Here is an 11,185-nt window from a genome sequence, read left to right on the forward strand (position 1 = left end):
CAGGCGAGGTGACCTCTCGATCACTGCGCTATTTTGCGTGTGTCGTGACGACGGTCGTCCACGATGCAAACTAACTGGTATACTCCCCGGTGGTTTCGTCCATGTCGACTGTTCAGAAACAAATCTAACCGGTTATCCTGCAACCCTACTGACCTTAACCGTTAATTATGTCGTTTGCCTATAAAAACACGCTTTCAAGATCATGGCCGTTGTCAGTCTGTCTTCAAAACCAAAGCTGAATTGTTGGCATCTTATCATCGTTTGAGTCTGAAAACGTGAGTAGTTTTTACACTGTCTTTCATTAACACTACATGGTCATGTTTGATTCTGAAAGTAGAATATGAACTCAAACGAAAAATGAAATCTCTTTATTCAGAAAAGTCATTGTGCAGAAAAGTCATTACATGTGGACGATGTCATAACGTGGCAGGACTCTATAAATAAAATACACGTCGGCATATCATTGTAATATGTGCTTACAAATATGACACCGTTCTGTCATAATACACGTGAGAACTGTACATTCATTCGTCTGAAAACTATAAATGTAAATGGGAACAGTCTATGGTGTAGCTATGTGGGACCGTCGATTGTTTATTTTTATAATAGACATTGACGTGGCCACTGGTGAGTGAGTGATCGCAATTATAGAATGCTCTCAGGTGGAAACGCCTTCTGTTTATGTTGAATCTAATCTCTAACCCTGTTTCTGTAGAAAGCACAGTACATATTTGGGAAATGTACACTTTCTCCAAGAACTACTGACTAACTTACATCCCCAAATAGAGCAAACAAAAACGTGTTATGAAACCAAGAAACTTAAAGGCTTTTTGTCAAAAGGGAGCTGGGTGCGGAGAATGTAAACTTTGAACTTGTCAGAAAATAACGAAGAATAAATCACACCGATTAGGTACTGCAAGTGTGGCCATGGCGGCAACAGAAGTTGTGAGCTGGCGTCCAGAGAACAGGGGTGTCGGTTTGCGTTCAACAAAGACGAGCAGAGTACTGACCACATTCATCGTCTGTACAGTAATGTTTACAGCAGTATATATTCTACAGGCAGCGTTGTGGAGGTAACAAAATGCATTAATTTTGTAGAATAGTTTGGTCGTCTAGTCTTGAGGTATAAATATCTAATACAAAAGCTGTCGTGTGATATGGTTTTAGATTTTAAGTTCGACCTCAGAGCGGAAGTGGGTAAACGACAAGATCATAATCTAATCATGAACTTCGATGCCGTATATTAGGTGACCATCTTTGCACGAATAGTGGCAACTTAATGCCTACGTAATCGATATCCGTTAAATTATCTGTGCCACTGACACAAGCATAATGAATCCTATCTATACTGGTTGTATGTGTACTGTGACAACTTCCTTTGAAGATACCTTGAGTGAGGACGTCGCTTTAGACACTTTTGATTGGATATGTGTTTGTACATTGAAGGCATTGCTTGAATAGTACTAGTGACTGGCGAAGTACAGTACATTTGTGATAAGAATATTAACTTTTTCTCCAATACAAAGCAACAAAGATTCGCCCAATATTCGGTTCAGCCTTTGTTAAATACTGATTTCATTGTATTTGAGAGAGAAAACGTGTGGATTGTTATTAAACAATGCAAAAGTGTTTGGTACAATGTATACACTTTATCCCTGAAACCAGGGACTCGTTACACATGATGCCACAAGTCCCGTTGCGTCGGATAGAGAACAGAACAGCTCTCCGGATCCACCCCGCTGGAACACTTCCTCGGGCAACCGCAGCTACATCAGCGAACAAAAAAAAGGATATTTCAACATCCTCTCAGTCAAAGCTACACTTTGGATCCTTGGCACCTGATGCAGCATGGCAATTCAGACCTGAGGTCATGGTGAAAGTCAGGTGAGCACAGTTCTCAGATTGTGCATTTGCATGGACGGTTTTGTAAAATCAGTCAGTAGGTATTATCTTCACTCCACCTACCCACCTACTAAATACCATCGAAATCCATCCAGCGGATCTTGCCATATTCCCTCACACATAATTCATACCAAAACAGTAATGTTACATCCATTTTTCATTGAGATAAAAATGTCTAGCAATGATAAAGATTGAACAACTTTTGTAAATATCTTTCAGAAATTTTACAAAGAAACTGCATCCTGACGTTCATCTCGTAAAGGGTGTAAAGATGGAAAACTTGGCCCTATACAAAACTGTTAAATGTGAAGAAAACGAAACAAGCCTTTCCAATGTACACTGCCAGACAGACTACAGCACTTACATTGGTCACTACAACACGTGTGCTGTGGTTGGCAATAGCGGTGTGCTTCTGGAAAGCCGTTGTGGTGCCGAGATTGATTCCAAGGATTACGTCATAAGGATTGACATACCTCCTGTCAGAGGATACGAAAAAGACGTTGGTGAACGAACCAGTATGACAGTACTCAACCTCAGCACACCGAAACGGTTTCGGAGCTCTGCAAGTTTGAAAAATAGAACCCAGGATGTGTACGAGAGTCGCCTGAGGAACATCGGTGGCACTACCCTGGTGACGGACAAAACGTCCAAACGTAGAATCAAAAGTGTGGGGAAGAAGTATCATCTCTATTTTTCCTTATACTCTACCAGGGAATGGATGAGAGGCGAAATCAATCCGTAAGTGTTGGTTTCTAAATATGCATACACTACTTACAAATTAAACATGTTAATGGACGTTTTGGAAATGGCAAATTTCCAATATTGTACTATTTACAACTTGGGCAATTGTTATGAATGCTACACGTGTGCCTTGTAATACGTGTAGGATAAGATCTTTAAAAAATTTACATGCCTCCAGTTACCAGTTTTTCCTACATGAAAGATGAAACATAAAGGGAACCTATCATTGTCTCTTTTTTTCTCATCTCCAGTATTGCGTCCAGGATAGCGAATAGTATCCTATTTGTCCTGGTCATCTATCCGCCCTCCGTTATAAAGTGATGGGGAATCGTCGTCTGGAGCCTAAAGTCACCTATGCGCTGAGACGACCGCCTACGAGCGGGCGTCTAATTCCGCGCAAAGCAGAAAAACTTACCGAGGGCTGGGCGGGTGGGTCGCTTCAGGCTCCAGACGTGGTCGGAGGGCGGCCTGATGAGTGACGAGATGCCTCTAATCTGCATATTTATACAATGGATGGATCACGTGTCTAACATCCGGGCGAATAGGCGACCAGAATAAATAGTATCCTATTTGTCCTGGTCATCTATCCGCCCTCCGTTATAAAGTGATGGGGAATCGTCGTCTTCCGCCTTTGCCCTCTCTGGCTTCAGAGCCTTTCCTTTCCTGTCACCTAGTATCTTCCTCCGAAGACACTCTCCGAAGATATCTTCTCACTCCTTTTCCTGTTCACTCTTTCAAATCATCTCCTATCTTGTCCCTCTCTCAACTTCCCATCCTTATCTTCGCTCTTTCACCTTTCTTCTCCCCTTACTCATCTTATCCCTTTCTTATTCCTGTCGACTTGTCACCCTCACTTCATCTTGCCCTTCTCTAAACTTTATCGCTACGTAAAACCACACATTCCTAAGTATTCTCTCTCGTTTACCCAACGCTAATCAACCCACTCTAATCTTACACATCGGTCAAACCATGAAGAGAAAACCAAACATAACTGAACCGTGCTCTGCACTGCATCTGGTAAATCAGCGCTGTGCGATACAAAATCATTTGTGCACAAACGCACGTCATGCTGCTCACTTCTGTCCACACAGCCCGTTTCCCGCGCACACTCCTTAGCCAGGCCTCAGTCCGGCCCAGGTCCTTACGCACTTCCGCTTAACAAATCATCCAGCCTTCCGCGGGAACCCATCGCACTGGATTAAGTCACAAAAGTAGATAAATCGTACAAGACTTCTCGGATCGTCCAGCTTTCCGCGGAACCCCTTCGCACTGGATGTCGTCACAGTGTGTCACGAAAAACGTGCACAATTTTTTTTTTTTTTTTTTTTTTTTTTTTTTTGTGGATCGCCCAGCTTTCCGCGGAAACCCTTCGCGCTGGATAATGCCACACCGGCTAAAACAACTGCATACTTTCCGAATCATTCAGCTTTCCGCGGCACCCCGTCGCACTGAATGATATTCCACCGTACTGAGAAAGGATACACCGTCCTACACCTTCTCGGATCCCCGCACTGGAATAACGTTAGAAACAAACGAGTAACTCGACGTGTTATTCACAAGGACGTCAGGCTAACACAGGGTTACTCGAATAATTCCGAACAATCCAGCATTCCGCGGCACCCCATCGCACTGGAAAACGAATTTCACAAATTAAGAAAAGAGGGCGGAAAACCTGCCTAACAAAGGAAACCAAAAGACTCACAGTCCGTTCCTTGGGCTGCCGGTGAAGTTGGATGAACTGGCGGGCTGGGCGGTGTTGGGGACCGGAACGCCAGCCGGGCCTGATCCTCAAACTGCTGTTCCTCATAGCGCTGCGCCCTGAAGCCACCTCCTCGGACTTTGGTATCTGTTTTCAACAACTCTAATCGGTGAAAGAAACAAGGTTCACAAAGAAAAAACATCACAGCCTAACAGGTTCCCTGGCGCGTCTTGTCCCCTCTCTGCTGCTGTAGCTTGTGCATGCCACCGACGGGTCCCATGGCCGCACATCTGGCGAGGTTTTTTTTTTTTTTTTTTTTTTTTTATTCAACATAAAAGCAGACAGGACAAAGTGACACTGCACTCAAGTTAAAAAACTTATTTTAACAGTGCCACTTAACATACATTTGAATACATGAATACAGATATAACAACATTAGAAAACAATAATTGAACAAACTAATCGACTAACATCGTGTGTGCACAAAACACCCCTACCCACCCCATGTACAAAGTACACAATTCAATGATGTATAAATGTAGTAAATTCTACATAGCATGAAATATGACAATATGACTAAAAACGCTGAGTTAGATCAATGAACTTTTGAGTGAATAACATAAGCTTGGAATTGATTTCAGCATTGAATGTAGGCGAACCTCTAAGAACTATAGAAAGTTTCAGATTGTCGGAAATGGTGTCAAAATCAAGCAAGTGGTCAGTTAAATTAGATATATTGTTTAAAAGAACCGTTCTATGTTTATCAAACAAAGGGCAATCAAATAAATAGTGATAAATAGTTTCGGATTGGCACCCACAGACACATGATGGGCTTGGAACCAAACCTCGTTTGAAAAGAGAATGATTAAGTCCGTAGGTACCAATGCGAAATCGAGCGAGAAGGGCGCAGGTGTATCGGGGCCCGGACGAGAAGTGTAAAGGACTATTGGGCCGAACTAGTTTGGTAAGGTAACTACGAAACATTGGATATCTCAGACAGCGAACGCTGGAGTCTAGTTCGTTCCAGTGACTTACGCAATACGGGACAAAGGATTTACTAAGTCTATTAGTTGAATACCTTGAAAGTCTAAAATTAAATTTGTTTCTTAAGTTATAAGAGGTTGTTTGAGTTATTTCGCGGGGAAGCAACTCAAGGAGATAGTTCCGTGTTAGGCCGTTGACAATCTTATAGAACAACAATAAACGGTGGTTATGTCGTCTGCTGGAGAGCGACTCCCACCCCAATTCCTCACATACATTGGAATAAGAAGACCCTTTAATGGCTCCTGACACTACTATGGAACATTGGTATTGAATTCTCTCTAAAAGGGAGGATTGTTCTGCTGAACAGCCATGCCAAACTACGTCTGCATATTCCAGACTAGGACGGATAAAAGACTTGTATATAGTTTGTAAAACATGGCGGGGAAGTTTGAACTTAAGACATTTAAAAACATTAACCCTCTTCGAAACATTACTACATATATTGTTCAAGTGGTTGTTCCAAGACATATCAGAAGTTAAGATAGTACCAATGTGTTTATGAGATGAGACACTAACAATTTCGGCAGTTCCAAGAAAAAGTGGAGGGTGGTATTGAGGACTCTTTTTAGTGGTAAAACACATTTCTTCTCTCTTGGAAGGATTTAAATCCATCAACCATGTGTTTGACCATGCCAAAATTTTGGATAAATCGGAATTAAGCCTGTGTGCAGACGTGTATGGATTTTCAACAATCTCCAACAAAGAACTGTCATCTGCGAATAAAAAAGGAAGGGAATCTAATTCGTTTACAATGTCATTAATATATATGATGAAAAGAAGTGGGCCTAACACGGAACCTTGTGGGACACCGGCACCGATCTCTCTCCAAGGAGAAGCTTGACCATCAAGAACTACTCTTTGCAGTCTTTCCGATAAATAACTAGAAAACCAGTTCAATAAAGGACCTTCAATACCGTATTGTTGGAGTTTAAAAATAAGACCGGTGTGCCATACCTTGTCGAAAGCTCTAGAGAAATCTAAAAAAACTGCACGTACCTCTTTTCCTTTGTCAAGTGCTTCTAGAATTAAGTTACATATGTAAACGAGCTGACAAGTTGTAGAGTCATTTTTCATAAATCCAGATTGGAAAGTGTACAATAAGTCATTGGAAATTAGGTGATTATAAACATGTTTATATACAATTTTCTCCAGGATTTTTGACAAAGATGGCAGCAGCGAAACAGGACGGTAATTTGTTTTGTCACGAGAGTCACCTTTTTTAAAGATTGGAATAACATTTGCTTTTTTCCATACATTAGGGAAGATACCATGGGACAAAGACAAATTAAAAACATACGCTAATTTATCAGAAATAAAGGGTGCTATCAACTTAAGAAAACGATTATCGATGTCATCATAGCCATGAGCCTTTGAGGACTCTAAGCAACCGATAAGCATTTCAACCTCATCAGACGTAGTTGAAATGTATGTTGATTTCTCACTGGTGAGAAAGGTCAGATCAGGAAGGGCGGCATTGGATGTGTCTATTGTTGACTGAGAAGCAAAGAAGTCATTGAAAATGCAAGCTTTTTCATACGAGTCAACAATGGATACTAAGCCATTCAATAGCGGAGGTATGGTGCTGAAAGAATTACGTTTATAAAACTTTTTAACAATATGCCACCATTTCTTGGGGGCTGTTGAGGGGTTTGAAAGAGATTGAGCCAAACGAGATTCATAGTCAAACTTGGCCTTGGAGATTTTGTTGGTCAATTTGTTACGAATGTTTCGATATGCAATCCAATCAGCAGAAAAATTAGATTTTTTAGCTTTTTTATGAAACTTATCTCGTAAGTGCATTAATTTCCTGATGTTGGATGACATCCAGGGTTTGTCATTAGGTTTGATAGTTATAGTCTTATGAGGAATGCAGCTATATTTTGCCTCTAGAATAAGTTGTACAAGCTTACTAGTTGCTTCATCAACTGTTCCGCATCCGTATATATCAAACCACTTGGGATCTGACAGGAAGAAAGTAAGAGAATCATTATCGATATTACTAAAGTCCCAAAAAGTTCGAGAATATGGTTTTGGAACAGAGACAAGAAAACTCATGTAACCAATAATAGGAGAGTGGTGACAATTGGACAGGGGGGATAAAACAGACGTTTTTGTAAAGAACTCAGGTGAATCGGTAAAAATTAAGTCAATCAACGAGGGAGACTGTGAGAGGTCACAGGTCGGTTCGGTGATGATCTGTTGAAGATTTACAATCTGAGTAGCTTGGCGTAATTTAGCACCGGCATAATTAACTGGGTCCAGGTGCCACCACTCATTGTGTTTGGAATTAAAATCACCAGTCACAACAATGGCATCTGGGCGCTCAGAATGCGCCGTACTGACAGAGTCAATGAATTGATCCATGAAGTCATTAGTCATGGAAATATTCTGACCAGGTGGACGATAGTAAGTAGCAAACAAAATTTTAAAGATGCCAATCTGGAGTTCCAACCAAACACATTCGGACGAGATAACTTCAAGATCATCTCGTCTTTTACAAGGAATAGTATTTGAAATATAAATGAGAACTCCCCCTCCGTGACGATTTCTGTCACGACGGATGGGAGGTTGGAAGCCATCTAATGAGATATCATCTGACTCAATGGAATCTCCAAGCCAGGATTCTGTGACAGCAACAATGTCAATATCATAATCAGATACGATCGCCGAGATTTCATCAAGTTTAGATCCAGCAACAATACTGTTTACATTAACGTGCATGAAAGTCAAACATTTATTGTCTCCCGAGGTCCTCCTAAACCCTTGGGCAGTAGGTAGATTAACCATAATCAAAAGTTACATGTATAGTGAAATTTACGATAATTCTGGCTTGGGAAAGGGTAGGTGGGACAGGCACACACATGAGAATATAAACGCACATAACAACACAAAATGGCAAACTGTTTCCGGCACAACTGTTGAGAAGAGCCCTAACAAATATACATGACATTCAGGGCCGCCGTTACCAGGCCATCATAAGTTTAGATAAAGCAGATACTTAACGGAGAAGGAGTCTAGTTGAAGTAGTCCTCAGGTGTTTTGAACTTCTTCCCTCCCGCAACGCAGAGGTACATAGTGACACCATCAAGTTTGAACTTGGGCTTAAGGTCCTTGCTCCTTGCATCATGAAAGGCCGTCTTTAGCCGCTCTTTCGCCTTCTGGATGGGGATAGGAAGGTGAACACTGACACCGATGCCAGACTTCGGCTGGAGACGATATGCGTGGCGCAGAACAAGATCGCGATCCGTCATGGAAACAAACTTGGCGATGACTGGGTTGCCGCGCATCTTGGGTAGACGGTGGACGTTAACAAAGGCGATACTCTTGACGTTGGCCACCTTCAGGTTATCCTCCATGAATTTGTAGGTTTTCTCAACTACATCTTCTTCTGTCTCGGCCGGTACACCCCAGAAGAGAAGATTTTGCTTCTTGGAATAGAGCTCCGATAACAGCAGTTTCTCCTCGAGGGCGATGACGCGCTCTTCCATTTTCTTGGTTTTGGTGGAAGTTTCTTGTTTGAGGGTATCGATCTCGTCGTGAGCGAAGGATACGCTCTGCTGAAGAGAAACAACTTCCTGACGCAGAGACTTCACGTCTTCACCCAAGTGATGAATTGAGGCATTTAACTTGTCAAAGCTCGCAGATGTTTTAGATGCAAATTCACTCAGGTGTGCAGCGATACTGGTCAGGGATACCTGCGATGCCATGCTGCTATCCTCTGAATCTTGCGCGACAGAGTCTCCAGAAGTAGGTCTGCGTTTCCTCTTAGGTTGCTTTCTACCCGGCATTGACTGGAGAAGGAGACAGTAACAACACTGGATGCCACAAAATGTCGGAATAAGAAAGAATTGGAGTCAAACGGCCCGGTATGGCGGGAGCTCCGTATCACACGTTACGCTTCGCCGCCATCTTGAACAACCTCTGGCGAGGTTGATGGCGGCGTGTCCCGTAGCTGGCAGTGGTGTGTCCCGCGCATCCCTGCTGTCGGAGGGGGAGAGCGTCAGACCTGTATGAACAACACGTGAATCATGAGATGGTGGGGAGGGACGGGCGCCCGGCAACAGGTCCGGTCCCAGACAGACAAGTCTAAAACATACGCAACTTCCATACCGCCCAGATCCCACATGCGAGCGAGCCGCGTTACGTGGAGTAGTCGTGGGCCACGCGTGTCCACAACTCAGTCACCACACGCCTTACAGGTGCACACTCATACACATGCAAACTAAAACAAATGGTAGCAGGAAACCCCAACACAGCCTCGACGTTCAAACTAGGAAAGCAAAAGAAAAATTCTACCTGGCCACAAAAACGGAAAATGACACCCAAATCGTACCAACTGCAGCCTTCCAAGCTCAGATGGGTTGGCTGAACGCTACGCCAGGCTCTCCCAGAAGGGTGACATGTAATCCTAAAACAAAGAAACCAAGGGGGGTCGCCATCTTGCCTCCTGGATCATGCCATTGTCGTCCTCTGTTCCTGCCTGAAAAATTCACGGAAATCAGAAAATGACATAAAAATCTGGAAACTCGTTCTGCTCCACGCCTCAGCATTAAATGCCAACACCCACAGCTTTCTTGCGCAGAGGATTAGAGTGCTAGTGGATACCAAAACATAGCGAGGACAAAAGAATTCCGGAGAATCACCAGCTCGCCATGTGGGCACCAATTATCTGCTTGGAGTGGCTGTCGGGCCCTGCTCGGAAAACATACACAAGGTCACGAAATCACACAACAATCACTCAGCTCCACGCGGAGCCAAAACGCCAACGTGAACTAAAAGCGTCCTAAACTCGACCAGGCCTAGGATAAAAGGGAAGAAACTGTAAAACGAGAAAAAAAGGTGTAAAGCAGCCGTCCTCTGCACCAGGATCTTTCCTGCCCCGCCGCTCAGAAGCTCATACATACGAATAGGCGATAGAAATGCAAATTAGAACGAACAGCCGGTACTCAGAAATTCCAGGCATGCTAGAAGAAAATACGCAACAATACACGAAAAGAAATTTTAAAATACGGGAGAAGCGCAGAAAATGTACCGACCGACCACTGGAAACCGACACCAAACCTTCCGTGGAAAGAACAAACGTCGACCTGACGGTAACCACGCCGTGGCCGCCGGAGTCCTCGGGTTGACTCGTACCACCCTGCGGCGTCCAAACGCAAATCTTGCCGCCTCGGGAAGTTTTGTCTGCTTTGCGAAGGAGCCGTCGCTTCAGCTCCAGCCGTGGTTGGAGGCGGCCTGATGAGTGACGAGATGCCTCTAATCTGCATATTTATACAATGGATGGATCACGTGTCTAACATCCGGGCGAATAGGCGACCAGAATAAATAGGAAAATGAATGGGAGTCCTACCACGGGACTTGTGACCGTTCTGATGGCGACAACGTTCTGTGACCACCCTTACTTGTACGGCTTCTTTCCATTTCAAGAAGATGCGAAGAATGTATCTATCCCTTATCACTACTACCCGGGAGATTATATTAAACCTATTGAAGTGAACAAAGGCCATCACCACATGGATCGAGAATACGACTTTTTCAGGGATCTACATAGACAGGGTGCGCTGAAGATGCAAGTCGGCCCATGCGGGGAGACGTAACCACGTTTCTACACGAGCACACTACTTTGGTCGCCTTACATATAGTGTCTGTCATCCATATCTATCACGTGTAAATTCTCTGTGAAACTGATGCCAGATCGAAATCACCTTATACGTCACTGTAGATGGAAATCCGCAATGTAGATTATGAAAGCTATAGCAACATTGTATATAATCAACAAATCAGGTACAGAATTAGACA

At 43.3% G+C, this 11,185-nt stretch overlaps 1 pseudogene; it reads left to right on the forward strand.

Annotated features, from left to right (window-relative positions):
• The first annotated feature begins 2,128 nt into the window (after window positions 1–2,128).
• LOC118416436 lies at window positions 2,129–11,007 on the forward strand (annotated as a pseudogene).
• The last annotated feature ends 178 nt before the right edge of the window (window positions 11,008–11,185 follow it).

Source organism: Branchiostoma floridae, chromosome 5 (genome assembly GCF_000003815.2).
Source record: "Branchiostoma floridae strain S238N-H82 chromosome 5, Bfl_VNyyK, whole genome shotgun sequence".
NCBI lineage: Eukaryota > Metazoa > Chordata > Leptocardii > Amphioxiformes > Branchiostomatidae > Branchiostoma > Branchiostoma floridae.